Source organism: Odontesthes bonariensis, chromosome 11 (genome assembly GCF_027942865.1).
Source record: "Odontesthes bonariensis isolate fOdoBon6 chromosome 11, fOdoBon6.hap1, whole genome shotgun sequence".
Classification (NCBI taxonomy): domain Eukaryota; kingdom Metazoa; phylum Chordata; class Actinopteri; order Atheriniformes; family Atherinopsidae; genus Odontesthes; species Odontesthes bonariensis.
The window spans coordinates 30,914,622-30,940,816 of record NC_134516.1 but is presented as its reverse complement, the minus strand read 5'-3'; the positions used below and the strand labels follow the sequence as shown (position 1 = coordinate 30,940,816).

The following is a 26,195-nucleotide window of genomic DNA, read 5'->3' as shown; positions in this document are numbered from 1 at the left end:
GTCAATCATTCTGAAGCAAGATCATTTGACAAGATTTTATTCAAAGACTAAAAAGAATCTTGTGCTGTTGGGATTCAGCTTTCCAATCTGAAACCAGATTAGTTAGAGCATTGAGATAAAGACATTTGCAGGTACCACTCAACATACCCTCTGCACATCATGTTCAGCTCTAGCGGGCACTTGGGAAGAACTTTTTCTGCTGCCCAGAACCATGGCTGTCAGTAATATGCTCCTTCAAGTAGTGGACGTCCTGAAAGTAGTCTTTGCCCTTCTCATGCTGCTGGCTGAAGGTGCTGTAGGTTCCAGAGGGGTACAAGCCATACAAAACCCTGTAGTCAAAGTTAGGAGATCCACCCACACCAAAGCGTGGCACCAGTACGGTTGCGGATCCCGGTCCAGACCCTTGGCGGTCATCCGGGTAGCCGAACTCCTCCGTCTGCTGCTGGTAATTCCCGAGTTCAGCTTCCTTGGTGACACTGGAGGTCTCCCCTGACTGGAGGACAGGGCCAGGTGGTGACAGAGGGGCTGCAGGGAGAACGTCAGTGAGGCTGAGGGCTTGGGCTGACGCATCCTCAAAGACTGAGGGAGCAATAGCCCACTGGGTTTCTGTGTGGAGACATTTTACAATTACTCCTTTTCACAGCAGAAGTTCTGAAAGCAAAGAGTCTTAACATATTCTTAACTAAGCAAGATTTGCTAGTGACTACATGAAAACACACAGACACCTTTAGGCTTCCAAACATATTTTGGGCCATCTACACTCCAAGCAGAAGATTTACCTTGTGGTCCCGATTGGGCAGCTCCAGGTTGCAGAGCGCCAGCGTCAGATCCTACATCAACAGGCACATAAGTCACAGTAGAGTATCCTGTTGCAGGCAGGCCAGAGCTCAAGCTGCTCAATGCTGGACCCGTCTGAACAGCCTGTGGGACACCAGAAGCTTGCACAGCCATTTGCACGGGCACAACGGAGCCAGAGCTGCTGAATCTTGGGTCTGCCTGAAGAGCACCTTGGACAAGGCCAGGAGCTTGGACAAAACCGGGAGCTTGGGCAACCAGTTGCGTTGGCACAAATGAGCTATAGCCGCTGAGTCTTGGGTCTGCCTGAAGAACAGGTTGACTTAGACCAGAGGATAGCACAGGTGTCGCCATATAAACGTCACTGGAAGCAGTGTTGGGCACGGTCACCGGGCGGCCAGCGGCTGCTTCCTGGTAAGAGCCAAAATTACCTGCAGCTCTTGTGCCGCTGCTGCTCTGGCCTGCTGATTTTGAACCTGGGTGCATGAGAACAAGTTTAGCAGAAGCTAATTCAAGCAAGCATGTAATGTTTTACCACAACAGATGATAGCACACCTTTAGTGGGAAAACCCCATGTAGCAGCAGTCAACAAGGCAAAGAGGGAAACCCTGAAATTATGTACAACAAAGCGTAGGAATGCAATATTAACTAATGTTTCCAGGCAATCAAACAAAAACTGTAAAAGGCAGCTTGTGCTTATACCTCAGGAAGAACCCAGCAGCTGTCATGGTGAAAACAAGCTATGAGAGGAAACAGCAAGGGTGAAGGGTTATAAATAATGCCACAGACCAGCCCAGACCAATCAAAGCTTAACGTGCTAACAACAGACAGCTGCTTGTGAGGGACTATCAGGACAGGTGGACGCTGGAGGCTCATCTGGTTGGTCAGGTATCAGCCTCATTGTCTCCTCTCGCCTCCACCCTCCTGTCTGTGCTAAAGGCACTTAGTCACTGCCAAATATTTTACTGTCGTAGAATAGCTCTACCCAAATTGTCGTAATTCTCAGATTTTCTATTTCAGTTAAACGTAGAAGCTGGAAATAACATCCTAGATGTTGAGTTTTCACACCGACCCACTGACACATTTAACAAGTTAACTGAGGCCTGTAGAGTCTGAGATGTAGCTCTTATTGGTCCTTTAAAGGAGACATGTTTTGCCCTTTTTGGTACAATTTCCCGAGGACTTACTGAAATGTGTGAGACAGGTCAGGAGCTCCTGGTCTTATTGGCCAAGTTTTCCCCCAAAAGTGTATTTTATTTCCTAAACATGATGCTTTTCTAACTTTAACCCAGTACTTTTAATGTTTTACACCTTTCGACCAAGTAGTTTTGGAAAAAAAGGTGAAAAACGAATGAAGGAAACAACGGTCTCACAGCAGTTCAAAGACTGGTGTCAAACACAAGTCCCGTGTTTAGGAGATGGCTGACTATCCTCTGCATCCTTTTTAATCTCCTGACTTGGTCAGTGTTACTTGTTGATAATCCAGCGGTGCAGGATGATGTTTCCTGTTAGTTTTGGCAGAACTGGTGCTCAGCTGCTGGCACAGAGGAATAACTGGCCCAGCAAAGAGCCTCCAACAAATAACCAACCGGATGATCCAGAACTTCCTGCAGCTAAACAAAGAGAAAACAGAGGTCATTGTCAGCTGTTAAAAATCTGAGCTCAGCTTCAGGCTGTGATGTTAAAAAGCACAAACCAAGCAGGAATCTGGGTGTTATTATGGACTCAGAGCTGAACTTCAGCAGCCAGATCAGGTCAGTTAGGAAGTCAGCCGACTATCACCTGGAGAATATTTCCAGGATTAAAGGACTTCCTTCCCTGGTTACCTGTCAGATTTTATTACTCATTTTAAAAGCTTTGAATAGTTGGGCGGTTGCCTCTGTCTATGATCTGTGAACTCCTTACTCCCCTGATTGCTGCTCACACGGCCCACTGTTTAATATAACTGAGCTGTTCATTAGATGGAAATGAATCCCTGCATACCCCTAAAAATCACTTTATTTTGAGGCTTTTTCTTCTAATTAAAACCCCACTTTCATAATTACTCGGGACTCTTTGTAAAATGCAAATAAAACCAGAAAGATATGATCTTAGAACTATTAAAAAGTTCTATCTAATTAGAAATAGTGCAAGTTCGGTGCCATCTGTTGGTTTCCTTAGCAAGGAAATAGTTTTTGAATTGCTCTGTATGAATGAATTGGATTCATTCTGAATTGAATGAATTGGATTATAATTACAATGAATTGAACTCCAATTAGCCTGAATTGGACTTTATTACTGAAGTGCCCTGAGATGACATTTGTTGTAATTGTAATCGTTTATTTTGGCAACATTTTAAACAAACTGACATTATTCTGTCTTGGAAAACACTGCTGGTGGAAAACATGATACTGGCTGCTGAAAAACTGGCAGAAGTGGACCTTCCAACGTGACAGTGACAGGAAGTAATCAGCTGAAGTCGTCCAGAGATTAACAGAGAACACAAATCAACATTCTGGAATCCGGACTTCAGTTCCATCCAGAATCTGTGGTTGGAACCACAGACCAGAAGAGACAGAACAGAAGCCTTCACAAAGCTGTGATGTCATCACTGTAGTGACATCACAATCGATGTCATCTCTGATCTTGTTTGACATCACAAAGTTTATACAGGCCAGACATTTTCACTGCTTTTTCACAGCTGGTCAGGAGTTTATCTGAAGAAACACGTCCCGTTTTTGAAGCAGATTTGAAAGTCACAGCAAACGGTTTTCACATCGCCTAAAAAACACTTAATTACTATCTTAAATAATCATTTTAACAAACACTTAGAAACAACGCTTACTTACTATCTTAAAAAAAATTTGATTTTAAGTACTTACAAACAACAAGCAAAATGTTTGCTTGTTGTTTGTAAAACTGATGAAAGTGTTATTCTTTCATCAGTTTTATGAACCATGTGGCGCTGTGGCTTAGTTGGTCAAAGTGCCTGTCTTGTAAACAGGAGATCCTGGGTTCAAATCCCAGCAGTGCCTGTGGTCCTTCAGAGCAAGCTATAACTTAGCATATAAAACAGCTTATTATCAGCTTTCTACTAAATACTTTTCACTGGTCCACTTAATGAAAGTGCGTATAAATAGCACACACCTTTTAAAGTCTCATTTATGCCTATTTTATACTTTCAGAGTGTAATTTTCCTCCGTTCACATAACAAGTCAAATGGTTAGGGTACAGTACGGTGGAGGTTCTCCTCCTGTCACACTACATAACATCAAAATGAACGTACAAACTGTGAAATAGTCAGAGTTAGAGTAAAAGCTGAGGGCAGGACGTCATTTCCTTGAAATATATAGCAGAAAATAATACGCAAAAGCATAAATAAGCCTTGTAAAAACACAGTAAATGACTTGGCGTGTAATAAGTACACCGCTTCATGAGATCTGGCTGTAACTGGTGAAAGTGACTTCCTCATGAACACCAGGGTCTGACTTGAAAACCCAACAATATCTGCAAAATATGATGAAGTTTTGAACCAATTGGAGGCACTTCTACTCATGGATTTAACTATCCTTGAGGTACAGAATCACAAAAACCACTTCCTGAGGTGGATCCAGTTCCTGCTCTTTATTCTTTCATCAGTTTTATGAACCATGTGGCACTGTGGCTTAGTTGGTCAAAGTGCCTGTCTAGTAAACAGGAGATCCTGGGTTCAAATCCCAGCAGTGCCTTAAGGTGTTATTATGTACATCAACATGGTGCCATAACTGTTTACAGCAGTGCTTCGTGCTGGACTTCCAAAGCAGTCTGTACTTGGAGGCACTTCATCTCATGGCTTTAACTATTCTTGAGGTACAGAAGATGGAACTGGGACTTAATCCAATGTTTTCACATATGAAGATAATTTGAATAACATCAAGCCCTGATTTATGCAGAGATCACATGAATATTGGAAATAAATCACAAAAACCACTTCCTGAAGTGGATCCAGTTCCTGCTCTTTATTCTTTCATCAGTTTTATGAACCATGTGGCGCTGTGGCTTAGTTGGTCAAAGTGCCTGTCTAGTAAACAGGAGATCCTGGGTTCAAATCCCAGCAGTGCCAGATGTCCATCAGAGCTAGCTATGACTTACTGTGAGAAACTGGTCGTTATCAGTGTTCTACTGAATGATTTGCATTGTTGGTCTTCATCAAATGATGGACCTTTCAATGAGCATCATGGTTATTATGAGTCTGTTCTTTGGTCAGACTTGATAAAAAAAAATTTTACAAGTCACAGTTAGTTTTGGGAGAGTCTCTGGAGCTCATTTCCTGGATCCAGTTCCTCCTCTTTATTCTTTCATCAGTTTTATGAACCATGTGGCGCTGTGGCTTAGTTGGTCAAAGTGCCTGTCTTGTAAACAGGAGTTCTTGGGTTCAAATCCCAGCAGTGCCTGTGGGCCTGCAGAACAAGCTATAACTTAGCATATAAAACAGCTTATTATCAGCTTTCTACTAGATCATTTTCACTGGTCCACTTAAAGCTGTCGTCGGCAACTTTTTTTTAGTCATATTAGCTTGAACTGTCATGGGATTCTGGAAGTAGAATATTAAATAGGCTGTTTAGGAAAAATCCCGAATTCTGTAGCTCCCTCTGAAGCCTGTAATCGTGCTTGCAAAAATCGAGCGCTCCCGGCTGTTTTTAACCAATCACGTTAGGTTTATTATTTATCTATTATCTGAGCAGAACAGTCACCAACCACGTCTTCCATGCTGAGCGTGAATCTGCCCCCAGCTTGTGTGCGCGCACACTGGTGTGAACTCACGTGCACAACCTCGTCCACAGAGGGGGAGGGACCTGAAAGTTTTATCAGTTCGAATTTTCCGACTTTAGACTCGGAATTTTAAAAACCTGCCAACGGCAGCTTTAATGAAAGTGCGTATAAATAGCACACACCTTTTAAAGTCTCATTTATGCCTATTTTATACTTTCAGAGTGTAATTTTCCTCCGTTCACATAACAAGTCAAATGGTTAGGGTACAGTACGGTGGAAGTTCTCCTCCTGTCACACTGCATAACATCAAAATGAATGTACAAACCGTGAAATAGTCAGAGTTAGAGTAAAAGCTGAGGGCAGGACGTCATTTCCTTGAAATATGTAGCGGAAAATAATACGCAAAAGCATAAAAAAGCCTTGTAAAAACACAGTAAATGACTTGGCGTGTAATAAGTACACCGCTTCATGAGATCTGGCTGTAACTGGTGAAAGTGACTTCCTCATGAACACCAGGGTCTGAGTTGAAAACCCAACAGTATCTGCAAAATATGATGAAGTTTTGAACCAATTAGAGGCACTTCTACTCATGGCTTTAACTATTCTTGAGGTACAGAATCACAAAAAACATTTTCTGAGGTGGATACAGTTCCTGCTCTTTATTCTTTCATCAGTTTTATGAACCATGTGGCGCTGTGGCTTAGTTGGTCAAAGTGCCTGTCTAGTAAACAGGAGATCCTGGGTTCAAATCCCAGCAGTGCCTGTGGTCCATCAGAGCTAGCTATGACTTAGCATGAGAAACTGGTTGTTAGCAGGGTTCTACTGAATGCTTTGCATTGTTGGTCTTCATCAAATGATGGACCTTTAAATGAGCATCATGGTTATTTTGAGTCTGTTCTTTGGTCAGACTTGATAAAAAAATTATTTTGAAGTCACAGTTAGTTTTGGGAGAGTCTCAGGACCTTGTTTCCTGAAATGGATCCAGTTCCTGCTCTTTATTCTTTCATCAGTTTTATGAACCATGTGGCCCTGTGGCTTAGTTGGTCAAAGTGCCTGCCTAGTGTAAAAATTGGCTTTGTTCTTAGACATTATGAATGAAATAGTCTCAGTACTTTTCCATGATGACCTAAAGTGATCCAGGAGTACGGAGACAAAACAATTGGGAAAGCAAGGGCAGATTCACACGTACACATTGTTTTGGGCTGATCCAGAGAATATGACGAAGCATGTTGGACCTACTCATGTCCAATCATACTCGGTCGAGTGTGAGTCCAACCCATGAGGCTATAAATACAAATGATAACCGGAAGTCGAGGTGCAGTCTGACGGACTTCCTGCGGGATATGATATGCTTTGACGTACTGGTGACCTCTCCTTCCAAGATTAGTTCCGGATCAGAATGCTGAACTGATGTTCAGCCAAGAGGAGAACCGAGCACCAAGCAGTGACAGGATTGGTCCAGAAGAGACTACACGACATCATAAAAAATTGTATTTGTTCATCTGTTGTATTTCATGTAATCATTAACTCATTGGCTGCCAGCCATTTTCAGTTCAGAGCCACCCATACTGCCAAGTGTTTTTCAGTATTTTGACTGATTTTCCAAGACCCACAGAAAAGTGTGTCTTATGACTATGTACACACCGAAATTACCAAAAGAAAGAGTAGACTCTCTTCTTTGATCAGGAAAAAAAAGTTTGTTTCTACCATTTTCAGTCTTTTAGTAATAGACAGTAGAACATAGGTTGGTTTCACCAAAAACAGCTGTTTGACCCAAAAAATTGAGAAAACGAGCTCTTTTTTTTTGTGCAAAGTGGCACTGCTGCCACCTAGCGGGTAATTTTGCCAGTATATTCTCTGTTTAGCGTTTACAAGCCTAAGATTTAGTGACGAACTCCGCTAGATTGTCCCCCAGCCCGCTCCGTTAAAAAACGCAATTGACGTCTATAGACTCCTTTGGCAGTGAACGTTTTTTTTAAATTGACGTCTATAGACGTCAATGGCACCGAAAGAGTTAAGCTGATTAATCATTTTGTGGGTATAAATCAACCATCATTAGCAGGGCTCTAAATTAACACCCGCCAACCCGCCAAATGCGGGTGAAAGTTATTTTTGGCGTGTATTAAAAAAAACTCACTAGCCGGCTTGGCCGATGATAAATGAGGAACTTTACCATCTATTTCGCGGGACGCGAAATTATTATATACAGTCTATGCACGAGACGCACGAGCGCAGTTTCTATGGGAACGCATCTGCCGAGGCTGCCGTTCTAGGGGAGCGGGTCACTCTTGGTTTGGAAATACGATAGACGCCGGTGTTCAGTCGATTTCTCCTGCTTGTCGAGAATTGCTACTTTTCGCATGCGCCGAGCCGATTTTCTAAGTTTCGTTTTCATGCCCATAATGTTTTGCTACCCTGCGTCTGATTGTTTTCTCTTTAGGAAGACAAGCAAAGTAATAAAACACTTGTCGTATTAACAAGCAGTTAGCTTAACATGCACAAATGGGGTGTCATTCACCATTTGATTTCTGTATTTGGGACACTTCTGTCTCATTATTTAGGTGACTCTGCTCCATCATTGTGAATGAATGCATTGAGAAGGGGGAGCATTATTTGACAGCGTGTTATTGGTACAAATACAGACACAAACACTAACAAAATGTGGCGATGGTTGGGACAGCCGGCCGTGAAGAGAAAAGATATGCCTGCCAAAGAAGGGGAGGAGGATGATATTTTGAATATATTGAATATATCTGGCATGGTGACAGTTTGCGCACACGCCGGCCACACTTTGTGAGAAAAGGGAAAAATGGAACTGATTTAGATGGATCCGAAGACAGTTCAGAGAGCTCGGACGATGTTTAAGCATTTCACAGTATCCATAATTCCATAATTAGTCTCTGCACATAGTTTTGTGTTTAATTTTGTGCATTATCTGCACTAAAACATGATTAGAAAGTTGTTAAATATTTCCATTTTTGTAGATTCAGGGTTGACATGAATATAAATCAGTTTTAAAGTTATTTTTTTATTTTTTTATGTACAAAAAATGTGACCCTGAATAGTAGGCTATGTGAGGGTTGAGGAGTAATGAAATGTTAGAATAAGTTTTGTATGTACATAAGTTCAATTATTGTAATTATTTTTAATTGGATATACATTCCCAATTTCACTGTAAAATGAATTTAAAGCTTTAGTTAATAAATTGATCAAATTAATTCAGTGGCTCTCATCTGTCTTTTTTGCACGGAAAAATATGTGGCTAGTGGAAATTCTGAATGGCTGGTAACTTCAGAAACTTACTAGCCACATTGGCTGGTGATCAAAAAAGTTAATTTAGAGCCCTGATCATTAGTATGATCATTGCCAGTGGGGTGACTCGGCTGTTTGGAGCGGGACCTTAGACTTTGAAAGGTAATGAGTTGGTCGGTCGCCAAGTGGAACTGGGGCCATAGGAGAATTTTTCCCGGTTCAGCCATCGGGTTCTCGCTCCTATTCGCTGCAAACAGTGGACGAGCCTGCTGGTAATGTAATTGCCTTATGCAATGTTTGAGTGTCATTAGGTTAGAAATTATGTGATAATGATGAACAAAGAGTCCACACAGAGGATGGGTTCGGGGCCACATACACACAATACATATAGCAAAATATTATTTTCTACATATAATCTATTAAGAAATGTGCTCATTTGCGGAGTTATTATCAGTTGAGTAAGGAAGGTTTTAAACTTACTAGAAAAGAGTCTCTATTTCTAGAATCTTGATCAATACTCCTGATATAGAAGGTTTTTTGCTAACGCATTAGAATTGTTTTCTACTATTTCCACATGCCTGTGCAATGAAGACTTGCTTGCTGCTGTAATTGCTACAGCAGCACCAACATGGAGATGAATGAATATTGTAGTGGTTTGGAGCCGGCATATAGGGAAAGGTATTTGGCGTTAGTTGAGAAATATATTGGGCGTGACCCATACTTAATGAAAATGTCCGAATTTTCGCAAGACCGGAACGATTTGCCAAATATAGAGGCTGCGGACATGACGAGCTACCTGGTTCTTCAGACGTCTTACTACACCAAGCAACAGATGAAGGCCCACAAAAGTTTGGAGGCATACAACTATTACCAGCGGATGGATCAGCAAACTCGGAGTAAAACGTCTACAGAATGATTGTGTTTTGGTGTTCGCCAGGGTAAGCTTGTTTTCTGTGTTGTTTATGGTGCATTATCCCAATGGAAAATGCAGTGTGTAGTGCAGGGCTGGGCAGTAAAGCAGAACTTAACATGTTGAATGCCGAGCTGTGAATGTTGGCACTCAAATAACGATCAAAAATGTTTATGTTTTAATAAAATGCCGAGATCCAAATATCCAAATGCTGACATTGTGTCTTTGTTAGCCTAATGCACAAGGCAGAGAGAGAGAGAACGATTCTGTTGTCAAGAACTTGGGAGCTAATGTGCCCTGTTAGCACTTAAGCACTTCGTGGATACTACTGAAACGTGAAGATTGTGACGACATGACAAAGTTGTTTTGTTTAGATCAACCACTCTCAGAGATCGCATGAAACACTGACGACGGTGTCTTAGCTCTGTGTTTCTGACCTCTGTGGGCGATTACCTTAGGTACTCGATAGTAACCCTTTCCCTTCTCTCGGTTAGACCGATTGCTACATCCAAAAACGGCACAAAACTGAGGCATTTTGGGCAAAAAAGTGGCAGACAAAACACAGTGTTTTCAATGGGATCCAGCTTCAGTTGCCCACCACTTAGGTTCGCGCGCTTAGAAAATACAGAAGTGACGTCAAGTGAAACCCTCCTATAAACACTTCATTTTCACTTGAATTACTCCGGTCCATTCTTGAGCTTCCAATTAAAGAACCGAATCTAACAATAGATAAAAAAAATGTATTTGCGAGGAATTTCTATTTAATTTCTACCTAAATTGAGCATTTACATGGCTTTGGAGTGAAAGAGTGCGACACTCTGGGACAGACCACATCCACTGCGTAAATGTGAAGCCTCATTTTTGAGGGCAAATCACTCTCAGATCACCTCAAAGGAGTCACTCCTGATTCTTGTGCTCAAAAGTGCTTCTCTTTGGGGTTGTCTTGGTAGTGAAAATGTACAAGATCTGAACCTTTGAGACAAACTGGATTACTTCTAGGGATGACATGTGATTTTCCAAGTCAAATAGAAGATCTATATTGTGGCCACGATTAGAATGACACTTATTTTCTATCAGAATCGAGACTTTGGCAAGATAAGTGCCCTGATAGAAACACTGAGCTGTTCCTCATTATAGTAAGTGCTTCTTGTTGGGGTAGTTTCATAGCCTGCAGATCTTCCTCGTGTGAGCTGAACGGCAAGCTCACCGTTATCCACTTTTTTTTGAGAACATGGTGGAAAGTCCTGTTAAGTTTGGGTGTGATTCTGAACAGACTCCTTCAGCGATTGAAGACATTTCCTGGACTGTCTTCCAAAGAATAAGAAATGATCTCAAATAGTGGTGTGGATACCTCAGTAGGACATGCACTTCAACTTTATGCACATTCTTTGGCGAAAATGGTGGAAAGTGCTTTGAAGTTGGGGTGTGATTCTTAACTGACTGCTTCAATTATTGGACAAGTTTCCAGGACTGTTGACCAAATAGTAGGAAACTCTTGAAAATTCATGTGGATTCCTCAGTAGGACATGCACTTCAACTTCATGCACATTCTTTGGAGAAAATGGTGGAAAGTGCATGAGGTTGGGGTGGGATTCTTGCCTCACTGTATGATGAATCCAGACTCTTAAATCTTTCCACAGTGTGGGGAGCCAATTTACAATCCACCCACTTTTTCTGTCTCTTACACTTGATACCAGACTATACATTTGGTTTTGTCTTGTTTTGAAGTACGTGTGATGGAACTTCAACTGAAAGCTTCCTTTGTCAAACAAGTTTCATGGAGCAAACCTGCAGAAAGCTGATTGATCACTCATCAACACCTAACTGCCCTCATGTCTGCATTCATTCCAAAACGATTCTTCTTTGAATGGTTGTTTAATGGCCCATTGCCTGGACCATAGAAACCTTGTGGAAAAGGAAGGTGGAGTTTGTTTGAACCACAAACACTGAGCATATAAAATGAGTAACTCTGTTCAACACACTCACCCAGTGGGAAACGCAACGTGGAGGACACAAGAAAGCATCAACTGGACCCAGGAGAAATTCATGTAAGAAAAAAATCTGATTCATTGTATGTGCTGACTTGTGTTTGAGTTCAGGAAGTGCTTCTGGTTGGGGCGATTGTACACGACAAATGCTATTGACTGTAACTGAAGCTAGCAGATGAGTGTATCACATGGAGACCACCTCAAACAGACACACTGATGGTTCTTGATTTCATAAGTGCTTCTCTTGGGGTTGTTTCGCTTGTGAGATTTTCTTCAATAAGACATGACTGTTCTTTCCTGAATTTGTCCCCAACATTACCTTAACACAGGCACTGACTACATTTCTTCAAAAAGTAAGTGCTACTTGTTGGGGTAATCTTGCAGACGGCTCTCATTCAAAGATCCTCCTACAAAATATGAACTATAGATAAAAATGTATTTGCAAGGAATTTCTATTTAATTTCTAACTAATTTGAGCATTTACATGGCTTTGAAGTGAAAGAGTGCGACACTCTGGGACAGACCACATCCACTGCGTAAATGTGAAGCCTCATTTTTGTGGGCAAATCACTCTCAGATCACCTCAAAGGAGTCACTCCTGATTCTTGTGCTCAAAAGTGCTTCTCTTTGGGGTTGTCTTGGTAGTGAAAATGTACAAGATCTGAACCTTTTAAAAAAACTGGATTACTTCTAGGGATGACATGTGATTTTCCAAGTCAAATAGAAGATCAATATTGTGGTCACGATTAGAATGACACTTTATTTTCTATCAGAAGCGAGACTTTGTCATGATAAGTGCCCTAATAGAAACACTGAGCTGTTCCTCATTATAGTAAGTGCTTCTTGTTGGGGTAGTTTCATGACCTGCAGATCTTCCTCGTGTGAGCTGAACGGCAAGCTCACCGTTATCCACTTTTTTTTGAGAACATGGTGGAAAGCTGTTAAGTTTGGGTGTGATTCTGAACAGACTCCTTCAGCGATTGAAGACTGTCCATTTCCTGGACTGTCTTCCAAAGAATAAGAAATGATCTCAAATAGTCGTGTGGATACCTCAGTAGGACATGCACTTCAACTTTATGCACATTCTTTGGCGAAAATGGTGGAAAGTGCTTTGAAGTTGGGGTGTGATTCTTAACTGACTGCTTCAGCGATTGAAGACATTTCCAGGACTGTCTTCTAAATAGTAGGAAACTCTTGAAAATTCATGTGGATTCCTCAGTAGGACATGCACTTCAACTTTATGCACATTCTTTGGAGAAAATGGTGGAAAGTGCATGAGGTTGGGGTGGGATTCTTGCCTCACTGTATGATGAATCCAGCCTCTTAAATCTTTCCACAGTGTGGGGAGCCAATTTACAATCCACACACTTTTTCTGTCTCTTACACTTAATACCAGACTATACATTTGGTTTAGTCTTGTTTTGAAGTACGTGTGATGGAACTCCAACTGGAGGCTTCCTTTGTCAAACAAGTTTCATGGAGCAAACCTGCAGAAAGCTGATTGATCACTCAAAGTGAGGACATTTAGTTTCTGGGTTACCAGGTAGATCATAAAGGGCTGTGTATACTCTCGCAGCAGTGTGTCGCAGTGAGCTTGTCGCAGACACGACGCAGTTATTTTTGATTTATGCCTTGAAGCGCTGTCTGCGCTATGTTAATCCCACGCCACAACGCAAGAGGGACAATCACGAACAAGCTAGGATTGTTGGGTGTTACGGTTACGGAGGTCATTCAACAACAATGGCGACTGGACGAATGCGCACTTTGATTGAGATGCAGCTGATCGATCTAGAAATAGAAGAAATATTGCTACTACTGGAGCTGGCAGAGAGGCGAAAGAATCGTCACGGTTAGCACGGTTAGCACGGTTAGCGTCAGCCGGTTAGCAAACCGGAAATACGCATAGTGTAGAGCGGATGTAGAGTTGACCAATCAGAGGCCTCCTTTCTCTCCTCCCTGCGGCGATGTCTGCGGCGATGTCTGCGGCACTGTCTGCGGTGAGTTACAATTTTGAGGCGGTGCACCAGAGTGTCTGCGTAGTGTCTGCGTCTGCGTAGGGGGGGGGGGGGGGGGGGGGGGGGGCATATCCGCGTACATACGCAGACGACCTGGTTTCCGACCATAAACCGCCCTTTACTGAGAGTTTTCAAAACAGCAACTGTCACGTTGGGGTGTGATGCGTGGTGTGGAGAAGTTAGGACACAGATGCAGATATTCCAACACAAAACTTGGAAAATCGGTGGAGCAGGGGAGGTGGTGGGTGCAAGCAGAAAGCAAAACAAGTTTAAATGAAGTGCCCCAAATGCCAGCATCCAATTGCGAGCAGGAGCTGATTACCCATTGAGCGCAGCTGGTTGTGGAGCCATAGGGGTTGGGTCGGCGTCAGCCAATAGACAAAGGGCGCATTGACTACGTGGTCTGCCAGAACTAACGCGATGCTCCATTTATCACCAGCTCTATCAGCATGGAGAGAATCCCCTTTTCTCCCAAAAGACCCCAGGTGCTGCTCCTGAGGTGTTTCTGTAAGTTTATCACACCAGCTGGTGAAATGATATGAGTCCCTCTACAGTTGTTGGAGATATCAGCTGAGATTCAAACTAAAAGACACATTTTGTGTCTGAAACTGTGAGAGACTGTTCAAGTGGGACTGAAAGCAGATTCAGAGGGTTGTGATGTATGTGTTTCCACCCAAATGATCTGATAACTGTCAGAGATGCAGCAGTGCTATGAAATCCACTTTAGAAGCTGCAGTTATTGGACACAATGAAAGCTGAGCATCTCTGTGGCTCAGAGGAAAACTGAGCAACAAATGTTGTCAGTCTAAAGCTGAAATACTAAAGAATACTGCTCCTTATGTGGAACAAACCAAACTCCAGAGAAGCTGGAAGCACCACTGCGACTGAACTTGTGACATCATCACAGTTTACGCAACTTCCTTCAACATCTATGTCTCTTGAGGCCTTTACTAAATATATTTCTGACGCTGATTTTTCTGATGAAGTGCTTTGTTTTATTGCCACTTAAATGAAGCAAACAATGCCCTTGTTGTTTAAACTGCACCAGCGTTGATTTATCTCTGTAATGTCTTGTGTTCTGTTCTGGGTGTTCATTCATTACAGATTGTCCAAATAGTGAAATCTAAGTGAAAAGAAGCCCTGATATAAAGCAGAACTATTCATGATAAATGCTCTTAACCTGTTGTAGTTTCAGTGAATGTGATCAACACTCTGCAACTGGTGTATTTAAGGTGATTTCTATAGTTTATATAGAATTATTCTATAGTTTATATAACTTACAAATGAGGATATAACGATGCAGCTAACAGCAAAGCTAACAATAAGCTACATAGAAGGAAAAGCATCAGCCAGGCTCTGTCAGAGGTGACAGTGTAGAAACAGAGTGCAGGCATAGAGGGAAGTACAGGTTAAGTAATAGATTACATTTCTGCACCTGAACAGGGACTTGAACCCTGGACCCTCAGATTAAAAGTCTGATGCTCTACCAACTGAGCTATCCAGGCCCTATGAAAGTGTGTCTGAGTGACAACTGACATCTGAAACACTTCCTGAGTCCAAAGCTGTGACACTGTTTTCTGAACAAACGCCTGGTTGATGTGAACTTGTGTTGCAGCCACTGAGCATAAAGAAGAAGGCCTTCATGGAGGGAAACAGGGAGTTAAGGAGGAGTGTGAAGAAAAAAGGAAGAGAGCAAGTCGGTGGGAAACTATCTGCAGCAGAACAGTGTGAGGGATGTGTGGTCAGGACTGGAAAAGCTCACAGGCTTTGGGATAATGTGGGATCAGACAGATGGAAGAGTTCAGACAAACTCAGCATGCTGCTGCCTCCTGCTACAGACCTCACATCCTCCATGTACCAACAGCTTCCCTGTCACACCTCAGCACATCTACATGAAACTATCAAATCTATAGGAAAATAAACTATCGCCTCATCTGGATACAAACAAAAGAGATGATTGTGGATTTTAGGAGGAGCAGCAGTCAGCTGAACAGCGTCTCCATCCTCGGTGAAGAGGTGGTTGAGGATTACAGATACCTGAGGGTTCACCTGGACAGCAGACTGGACTGGAAATGCAACACTGAGGCTGTCTACAAGATGGGACATTCAGTAAACTATTCCTATAACTGTATATATGCTAACTGAGTTGGCATGGGTTGGTGCACTAAACACATGTTACAGAGTTTAATATTTCTGCATCTTTTAGTAAAAACAGGAAAGAATGAGTGTATATTTCCAGCCAAATTCCCAATAAAGCTGCTCTCATCCACATATTTTTCTGTTTCTTCTGTCAGACGGCTAAACTGAAAATCAGCCCATTAAGACTACGTGTCAACTCGTGCTCACTTCAAGCATGTCCAGACTGTCGCTCTGCTCTAATAAAATCCTGATTTTGTAACCGCAGCCTCATGTGAGAAAATCCCCCTTCAGGTGACTTAAAGACAACATGTTGGCAGCGATTTCAGCTGCACTTACATGCAGCGTGATGTCCCACAGAGAAAGTTAGAGGCAGCAGAATGCCATGAAGGTTTCCTACACAGTCTATCCCGTGCATGTACGCTGGGACAACATGGTGGTCCAGTTAAATGGACTTTCAACTTATTTAAATCTCTTCCAGAAAAACTCTTGTTTTGATTGTTTTCTTTAAAATAAAGATTTTTAAAAAGCTAATTGACCATGTGCTCTGTTTTACATATAACATCAGTTATAGAGGTAAACACGCAAAGTTAGCATATTGACAGGTTTCAAATATATGTTTCAGTGGCGGCCGTGCTTTGGCTCACTGGGCCTTCAGTGCGGGTTTACCGTCCATTCAGAGTCGCTATTTAAATCCGTCCTGAGTGCCCACATGGATCTGGATCTCACTAACCGTGCTGTATGCCAATAAACACAGAGAGACAGCTGTTAGAAGACTTTCTTCTGCAGGTTTCCTTCTGATTTATTTGTTTTTTAAACACTTATTCAGCAGCAGGATGTTTATTCATTAATTAGCCTACTAATAATGAACTATGAGAGGCATTTCACGTATTGAGAGCAGCTGCCATTGTTATTGTTATTATTATCACGTATATCAGAAGTTCAGAATATTTGATCATTTATATTTATAATATAATATTTATATATGTAAATAAAATACATAAAACTCACAAGAGTTCCTGATTATTATCTATTTATGGACATAACACTGAGATGCTCCATATGTTAGTCCATTGTTGCCAGTTAACTGCAGCCTTGCAGCTTTCAGCAGCAGCTGTTACCGCTGAGCAATCAGTTCCCTCTGCACTGAGGATCATATGAAAGCAGCTCCTGCAGCTTCAGGTTAGTGTCACAGGGCTCTGAACTTTGTGTTAGTGCAGTTTGGCAGGAGCAGGTCCCAGGCAAGCTTTAATTATATTGCACCAGAATGAGGTGAGTAACTTCTAGTCTATCCCAGTGCTTCTAAGTGGTGGCACTGAACCTCTGCTGCCTTAAATGTCTGAGGCAAGCAGAACCTCATTTGGTGGCAGCATTACACTATGAATATGCAGTTAAGCTCAACAGGACTGGGCATGTTAAGGGGAGGTGGTGGTTGGACCCCACTGGTCTCTAAATGTACTCAGAACTTCATATGAGATGTCCCTGTTTCTGCAGGGTTTTGTGGATTTCTTGTGTGCTGATTGGAAGCATCACCTGCATTCCTGCACAAAGCAGTAAGCTGATCCCAATCAAAGCTCAGCAACTAAAAGCAGTTTAAATTGACTGTGTAAATGGAAGGCTGATCTTTATTCTGTTTCCTCACCCATGTATTCAGTTTATGGGCCAGCTCTATCTAAGCCAACGTATCAGAAAGCAGCTGGAACCAGTGGTTCTGCAGCACAGCAGCATGGTGCTCAGGGAGGTCAGTCTGGAGCTCCTGGCAGCAATTACCAGTTTGAAGATGGGAGCTGGAGCCTTTCATCTGACACCAGCGGCGAGGACGAGCCAGTCTTCACTCCTGTGACCGGCGAGGATCAAGTCTACGCTTACAAATCTCGGTCCCGCTACAACCAGAAGCGTGTGCTGTTCAGCCAGTTCCGCTACAGCCCAACAGAATCTGAGCCAGACCACGGCAAAACATCTCAGCACAAGGTTCCAGTTCAGAGCGGCTTCTGAGGATCTTTCTGGTGAGGCTCATTTTACTCTGCATGTGTGCTCTCTGTAGCTGCTGGTAGGTGACTGACTTTCTTTGTCTTGCAGATCTGCATATTCTAGAGGCATCGCTGCTGCTACCGCTTGAATAAATGGCTTTAACATGAATACCTTGTTGCTCCATCAAATGGCTCCTAGCTGTCTCTGGGTCATCCAGTTGTGGGTTGGAGGGGATAGTTGAGGGCCTGATGGGTTGACATGACTTAATCCTATAAATAAGCTGTTGGCATTAACTTAGGACTGTATCTGCTCAAAGGTGCGCTTGTGAAGGTCTTGACGGCTTCAGCTTGGAATGTATTCCCAACTAAAAATGGCTGAAAAGCCAACTGCAGCTCTCTGACAGCAGTGGGTAAAGGTGTGGCCTTGAGCTCTATCAGAAGATTCCACTGCTGCATATTGTGCTGAGGGGGAAACCTTTACACTCTGTAGCAATCCTCACCCTACAGCTCTGGGTAAGGGCAGACCCATCAGATGCTGGGGCCATGTGAAACCTGGACAGGTCAATGGCCGAGGATGGCTTCATAACTATCTTCTGTGGTTGCAAAGGTCTTTTCCTTTGAATACTTGTAATGAAGCTTGTGCTGCACAAATCAAAAGATGTGGCAGCTACTTTTAGTGAAGTGGCTTGGGAACAAAATTTATTGGCTCAATGTTGTCACTTACTCACTACCTGGAAGTAAGTTGGATCAGGTGGTGGGGGCAAACATCTAGTGGAGGACCCTGTTCATGACGTCTTAAACACACGGTTGAGTATTTTTATGAAATCTATACATTACCATTGAGGTTGGGTCATGGAAACTGAAAGGCGCCTCTCAGCCTCAATAGCAGAGGTGTGGCCAGAAGGTCATCATTGCCTATCAGGACAGCAGCATAGGACCTGCTTGTGAATATTAGCATGTAGGGAAACATTAAAGCTGAAGAAAAAGGCCTTTTGTGTTGGGTTGTTCAGGAGGTTGACCTGAAGCAGGTACCAGGTGGCCAAAAGGGCTGCATCATCAGTAGCTGATCAAGCTAAAATTCAGGTATGGGAAGAATTTGTCATCTGTTCCCATTTCTTTGGTTGCATAAATAAAAAGTTTGACATGCATGAAATGGCATTTTTGAAGAAAATGGGTGATTTCCCTGAGATGCATCTGGACCTTCAGCTGTTCAATGAAGCCTCATCAGAAATGGTCTCCATGGAAGGGTGGCTGTCAAGAAGTCGTTCTTAAGGAGGGGAAACGGGGAGAAAAGGCTGAGCTGTGCCAAAGGACACAAGAAGTGGACTGAAAATCAGTGGCAACAGGTCTGATGGAGGGATGAATCCTCCCCAGAGCCCGGGGAGGGTTAGAATAAATTTATTAAATTAATGAATAAATCAAACAACTCTCATGGATTCTGTTCATTACATCAAATTTTACAGATCAAACATCTATTTTGTTCTACATTTGGATGCAGGAAGACGAGCCAGGTGTTGGAATATATTCAGTTAAGTCGTGAGCTGTACAACCACACAGTGGACTGCACAAAAGCATTCACTATCCTGTCTGGAACATGAACAAACATGTCTGATTAATACTGGGCATAATGCAACATCAAATGTTCCATCTATATGTGAGAATCAGATGTCTTACCTGGTCGTCCCTACAGCAAGGACACTGCCTGTGGGGACTACTTGCACATAGTGGACATATACTGACATATAATTAAAAGAAAAACTTCTGTGGACTTGTTTCCACACTTTAAGTCACTCACATTGTTAACCTGCAGGTTGCAGTTTAAATATGAACATGATAAAGTCTGGTCTTTGTTGGATTTTATGAAAGTAATTATGAGGACAGATGATGTGAACTACTGTAACAAATGTTAGTTTTCAGAATTAAAACAACCTGGGGATATAAATATTCTCATTTTCATAAATAAATATGAAGTTCAGGTGTGACAGTCAACATTTTACAGTAAAAAAAAGACTCTCAGAAACTTAGACCCATATTAAAAAAGATCATTATTCAAACAGACACATTTTCCCTTTTAAATGAGTTAAAAATGTAACTTTAACTTCAGTGTATTTTCAGTACAGGTCCACCTCACTGATGGCTGGTAAAGCCTCCACAGTAAAAATAACAGAAAACAGTCGCCTACAGACTATAAAGTGCTCAAATGTCACATTTCCCATGTTGGAAGTTTGCTGTGTCACAGGGAGTCTGTGGGAGTCTTTGGTTGTTCTCACAAGGCAACAAGTTTTCAGGAGGAATGATGGAAATCCACAGAAATCATCAAGACAAATTTGAGAAACACTTCCAGATATGAACAAAATGATGGCACAAGGTGCTTTAAACATTTAACCTCCGTTATGTCCTGTTTAATCAAGTTCATGTGAAATAAATCTAAGATCTCCTCCATATCACTTAATAAAAGAGCAGCTCTGCATCATGTTGTCTCACATTTCTACATCTCAGCTCAGATATTAATCTGAGCTTTAAACATCTCAGAGTGCGCAGAAGGCAGTTAGCGTGACTTTAGGAAGAATCCACCCTCTGCTATGTTCCAAACACATCCATGCTTCTAGATCCTCTGGATGAGGAGCTGCAGAGCTCCTTATTCCTGCCAAGGAGTCAACATTATGTTAGAGTTATTTCCAGAACTCAGCAGGTTAACTTACTAAGACTCCAGTCTTATGTCACGCTGAGCTCAGTTTTTTCCCTTTGAAACCCAACTAGCAGCTCCCACTAGTGAAGTGGACAAGTGATGTGTTGGACCCCAATTTCATGACTGTGACGTCTTTGTGACGTATTAGAACCGAGGTTATAACCTGGAGTCCTTCAGACCAAATCTCTGTCACTCCCCTCACACTCCCCAGCCAGAGATTAGGGGCCCACAGTGATCTGCAGGACTTTGGTCCAGATGTTTAACAGCGTATCTGACCAAGCGTAATTCACCTTCTGTAAAACATCCCATGTTCATTCCTCACATGTTGCAACAAACCTTTTTAAATGTCAGAAGTGTTCATTTTCAGAGCTGAATTGAATGCAGCACGATCTGACTGGGTCCCAGGTGAGGTTTATGAGTGTAATTAGAGCAGGTAGAGCACCAATATAAAGTCAGCTGCAGCCTCAGATGAGTTACAGCACAAAGCTTCTCTCAACAGCAGTTACTAGATTGCTGTTTTTGACCAGTTGTATCTGGATTGTGTTGCTTCTGTTTTGTCTTGTTCAACATGATGTTCAAGGTTTTCTTCAGGCGAGTCTTCATGTTTAATGTTTTAGGTTTTTGTTCTCCTATATACTAAAGTTTCTTTCTTTTCTTTTGAAATCCAAACAGGATTTCCTGGCTTTGTGTCCTGCTCTTCAGCATTGGAACATGTTATCCCCCCCAGAAAAGCAAGTATATCAACATTTAGGTGCAGTTTATATGAAGGCAGCCAACATAGGAAGTTGTTTAGTCTGGACATGCTCAACCCATGATGTTGGTAGGAATGAGAGGGAAGAGGGTCTGCAACTATATTAATCATGCAGCACCAATTCTTACAATGTATTAGACTTCAGGTTTAATGACCCACTTAAAATTCAAATACACCTTTAGCTTTGTTTATTGTTACTAAACATATTGGCAGTGATACAGAGGCTACTGACAGCATGACTAACCATGCTGTCATACTTTGCTTCAACTAATTTCTGGGCTCAGGTCAAAACAGTGGGTCCTCTGGCTCTGGTAGTAGCACGTCTGGCTACGGCAGCGGCTCCTCTGGTTCTGGCTACGGCAGCGGCTCCTCTGGGTCTGGCTACGGCAGCGTCTCCTCTGGGTCTGGCTACGGCAGCGTCTCCTCTGGGTCTGGCTACGGCAGCGTCTCCTCTGGGTCTGGCTACGGCAGCGTCTCCTCTGGGTCTGGCTACGGCAGCGTCTCCTCTGGGTCTGGCTACGGCGGCGGCTCCTCTGGGTCTGGCTACGGCGGCGGCTCCTCTGGGTCTAATGCTGGCTTTACTGCGCAGGACGCAGACTTTGCTCGTTTCCTTGCTGCCCTAATGAACTTGAAGATCGACAGTTCTTTCCCACAGTCTGCCTGGACCTCCGACCAGGTCCCTAAGGACACATCTGAGACGCGCACTGTATACCCTTCATCCCACGTCGTCCAGTCCAGCAATGGCTACCAACGAGCCCGCGACTCCAGTTCGTACGCCAAATACTCCCAGGATGCTTTTGACCACGTTGATGCCAAGACTGGGTCTAAAGGGCAGAAGTTGTACTAAGGTAAAGCTGGACTCGTGTCTGAAGTATTGAGACTCCTGTATCAATACTGACCCCTTCTGTTTTCTGCAGGTGACTCTCATGGATACTTCCATGGAGATTCCAACATGTGGCTGAACTCTGGCAAAATAAACTTGACCAATAAAATGAGGTTTGTGTATTGAATACTTGATCTCAAGGTTTGTTTTCACTTCATAGCTTTGAGTCTTCACCACACCCACTGAGGCTGACTCTGCTTTTGAAGGGCAAACTGAATACTGCTGCTTTAAATTCCACCACTACATGTTTCCTTCTCCTCATGGTTGAATTGCATTACACAAACCCAGACCAAAATAACTTGAAGCTCAGTACAGTGGCCCTGCTTGACCTTGCACCATGAAGGTGTTTCAGTTAAATCTGCACTCGCTGGCCTTTTCCAAGCTTTAATTGCATGTGACTCATTAGCCTATGCTACGTAGCCTTGCCCCTCTGCTTGGCACCACTTGGTGTCTTCTGTGGGCCTCATCAGAGCCATACATCCCTCTTAACCAACTGTCTCGACTTGCCCTGTGTGTGTGTGCGGCCTTTGTTCATCTCACCTGGGACACCAGCTGGAGGGCTTATGACACTGTGCTTCATACAGACTCGGTCCTTAACATGGCATCACATCTTCCCATGTTGGTTTTCATCCTACACAAGACTTAAATATCTCCTGCTTTTGTTTTCCTGATTTCTACCACATGTGGAAGATGCCTTTTCAAATTCCCTCCAGTGCAAAGCTACATGATAAATTTGCAAAATATTTTTTAACTCCTTCGATTCAGCTCACTTGCTATTAAACTAGCAATAGTTGGCACTATCAAACTTTCAAAGTACTCTCCCACAGTAGGCTCTCCGATACGGCCCTCTAGAAAAGGTCTCCAAACAGTTCTAGCAGAGTCTCAGTGAATGGAAGTGTGGAAATTATTAGACCTTTTGCAGAGTGGACTGGAGAGCTGTCCAGGGTGTACCCTGACTCTTTCAATTGGCAGCAGGGATAGGCTAAAGCAGAGATACTCATTGCGCGGCTCCTCAAGCTTTAATTGGTGGCTCACACTCGCATAGTAGCTTATAACAATATGGTAACAATAACAATTTTTTTTCAAATAACATACAGCGAATACTGCACAGTATGAAGTATTTTTATTAAGGCTTAATGGTGTTTCCTAAAGGGGGCACTGTTAAACCTGGCAACGCAGCCCGCTTAAACCACCGTCACACTTGACCGCAGTGCACGCTAGCTCCATTAGCGAGATGCAGGCACAATGGGTCGGTTTTTAATTAAAAAAGGACTAAACCATGCTCATCTTGAATGTCTCACTATGATTGCAACAAACTACAAATACAACATGAAGAAAGTCAAGGACATGCATGCCAGCTTCCAGTATTGAGTATTAAGGATTCCAGTATTCAGGTAAATGCGGTCTTAATTGAAAATGTATTGGCTGTGTTGTTTCTTTTTTTTGTGGGATGTTTTATATGTAGAAATGCATATTTGCAAAAGGGGACTTAGTATGTTGTCATAAAAGTTGCTCTTCCCTTGATTTTGCTCTGCCAATGTGGCTCTTGTGGAAAAAAATAGTATCACTGGGCTAAAGGCTTCCACTACCCTAAACTGGATACATCGAGTAAAGTAAATGGATGGTAAGATAGTTCCAGTGAGGAACCTTGGAGTTATTTTTGACCAGATTTATCATTCAATGCACATAAAACAGGTTTCTAGGACTGCCTTCTTTCACCTTTGTAATATTGTTAAAATCAGGAACATCCTGTCTTAGTGATGCAGTAAAACTGCTCCATGCATTTGTTACTTCAGGATTTGACTACTGTAATTCTTTATTATTGCATTCAGAGGATGCAACATCAGTAAGCATGTTCTGGCACAACTGCAGAACCTTACAGAGTGGAAAGGCAACAAGTTGCCTATTAAAGCACAATAGTAGAGTGGTACAGGGTAGGGTTGTCAAAGAATATTCTAAATTTGAATAGGTTTTTTTAAAAAAAAAAAAAAAAAAGTGAAAATTAATGTTCGAATGTTGAAAAACATCTGAGCATCTGCCCTGAGTCGGCACACTGCGTGACGGGGTCAGGGACAGGTCACAGGAGTCACACTGTCTGGTAAAGCGTCAGTGCTGAAAGTTGATTCACATAAAGATGGCAGAAAGTTCAGGGCCCAACTTGACTGCAGGCACAAAGAAAGTGATTTTAACCCCCAATAATATATAAAGGCCCGCCTGGAAATACTTCAGATTTTGGTCAGTTGATGGAAAAATTTAGAAGCCTTGACAGTTGTATACGAGCTACAGTTAGCGTATCAGTCGACCACCAGCAACATGAGGTTACATCTTGAATAAACCACCTATACAAGTAGTCAAGTCTGTTAACTTTAGCCAAAACAAAAAACCCTAGGCAAGGTCATCATTTGACAAGACTGCTGAAGACAGCACTGGCTTTGGCTTAACTGCAGAAGAATATTTGAGTATCCAGCCAAGTATTTCAAGCACAACGTTGGTTTGGCAAGCCTTCAGGTTGGCTACCGTGCACTCAGCAACCTATAGAAGGGGTTGTGTCTGGCTGCCATGTACAGGTGTAGAGAAATGGCTGTAAAGGATGCTGTAGCTGATAGCTATAGTCAATTGAGCAACTATTTAACACTTCCATAGCAATTCCTCTCAAGATGCAGAGCTCATCCGGGTAGCCGAATTCCTCCGTCTGCTGCTGGTAATTCCCGAGTTCAGCTTCCTTGGTGACACTGGAGGTCTCCCCTGACTGGAGGACAGGGCCAGGTGGTGACAGAGGGGCTGCAGGGAGAACGTCAGTGAGGCTGAGGGCTTGGGCTGATGCATCCTCAAAGACTGAGGGAGCAATAGCCCACTGGGTTTCTGTGTGGAGACATTTCACAATTAGTCCTTTTCACAGCAGAAGTTCTGATAGCACAGAGTCTTAACATATTCTTAACTAAGCAAGATTTGCTAGTGACTACATGAAAACACACAGACACCTTTAGGCTTCCAAACATATTTCGGGCCATCTACACTCCAAGCAGAAGAGTTACCTTGTGGTCCAGATTGGGCAGCTCCAGGTTGCAGAGCGCCAGTGTCAGATCCTACGTCAACAGGCACATAAGTGACAGTAGAGTATCCTGTTGCAGGCAGGCCAGAGCTCAAGCTGCTCAATGCTGGACCCGTCTGAACAGCCTGTGGGACACCAGAAGCTTGCACAGCCATTTGCACGGGCACAACGGAGCCAGAGCTGCTGAATCTTGGGTCTGCCTGAAGAGCACCTTGGACAAAACCGGGAGCTTGGACAAAACCGGGAGCTTGGACAACCAGTTGCGTTGGCACAAATGAGCCATAGCCACTGAATCTTGGGTCTGCCTGAAGAGCAGGTTGACTTAGACCAGAGGATAGCACAGGTGTCGCCATATAAACGTCACTGGAAGCAGTGTAGGGCACGGTCACCGGGCGGCCAGCGGCTGCTCCCTGGTAAGAGCCAAAATTACCTGCAGCTCTTGTGCCGCTGCTGCTCTGGCCTGCTGATTTTGAACCTGGGTGCATGAGAACAAGTTTAGCAGAAGCTGATTCAAGCAAGCATGTAATGTTTTACCACAACAGATGATAGCACACCTTTAGTGGGAAAACCCCATGTAGCTGCAGTCAACAAGGCAAAGAGGGAAACCCTGAAATTATGTACAGCAAAGAGTAAGAATGCAATATTAACTAATGTTTCCAATCAATCAAACAAAAACTGTAAAAGGCAGCTTGTGCTTATACCTCAGGAAGAACCCAGCAGCTGTCATGGTGAAAACAAGCTGTGAGAGGAAACAGCAAGGGTGAAGGTTTATAAATAATGCCACAGACCAGCCCAGACCAATCAAAGCTTAACGTGCTAACAACAGACAGCTGCTTGTGAGGGACTATCAGGACAGGTGGACGCTGGAGGCTCATCTGGTTGGTCTGGTATCAGCCTCATTGTCTCCTCTCGCCTCCACCCTCCTGTCTGTGCTAGAGGCACTTAGTCACTGCCAAATATTTTACTGTCGTAAAATAGCTCTACCCAAATTGTCGTAATTCTCAGATTTTCTATTTCAGTTAA

General features: G+C 42.9%; 1 protein-coding gene and 6 non-coding genes across 7 annotated transcripts in view; 5 read left to right on the top strand and 2 right to left on the bottom strand.

Annotated features, from left to right (window-relative positions):
• LOC142391905 (NLR family CARD domain-containing protein 3-like) overlaps window positions 1-26,195 on the bottom strand; it is a 418,516-nt gene that overhangs the window by 256,360 nt on the left and 135,961 nt on the right. The gene's annotated exons all lie outside the window — the stretch shown is intronic.
• Window positions 3,736-3,809, top strand: trnat-ugu (transfer RNA threonine (anticodon UGU)). The gene has a single exon. It is a non-coding gene; the product is annotated as a tRNA-Thr (tRNA).
• trnat-agu (transfer RNA threonine (anticodon AGU)) lies at window positions 4,429-4,502 on the top strand. The gene has a single exon. It is a non-coding gene; the product is annotated as a tRNA-Thr (tRNA).
• Window positions 4,803-4,876, top strand: trnat-agu (transfer RNA threonine (anticodon AGU)). Its single transcript has one exon. It is a non-coding gene; the product is annotated as a tRNA-Thr (tRNA).
• Window positions 5,134-5,207, top strand: trnat-ugu (transfer RNA threonine (anticodon UGU)). Its single transcript has one exon. It is a non-coding gene; the product is annotated as a tRNA-Thr (tRNA).
• trnat-agu (transfer RNA threonine (anticodon AGU)) lies at window positions 6,216-6,289 on the top strand. Its single transcript has one exon. It is a non-coding gene; the product is annotated as a tRNA-Thr (tRNA).
• Window positions 15,124-15,196, bottom strand: trnak-uuu (transfer RNA lysine (anticodon UUU)). The gene has a single exon. It is a non-coding gene; the product is annotated as a tRNA-Lys (tRNA).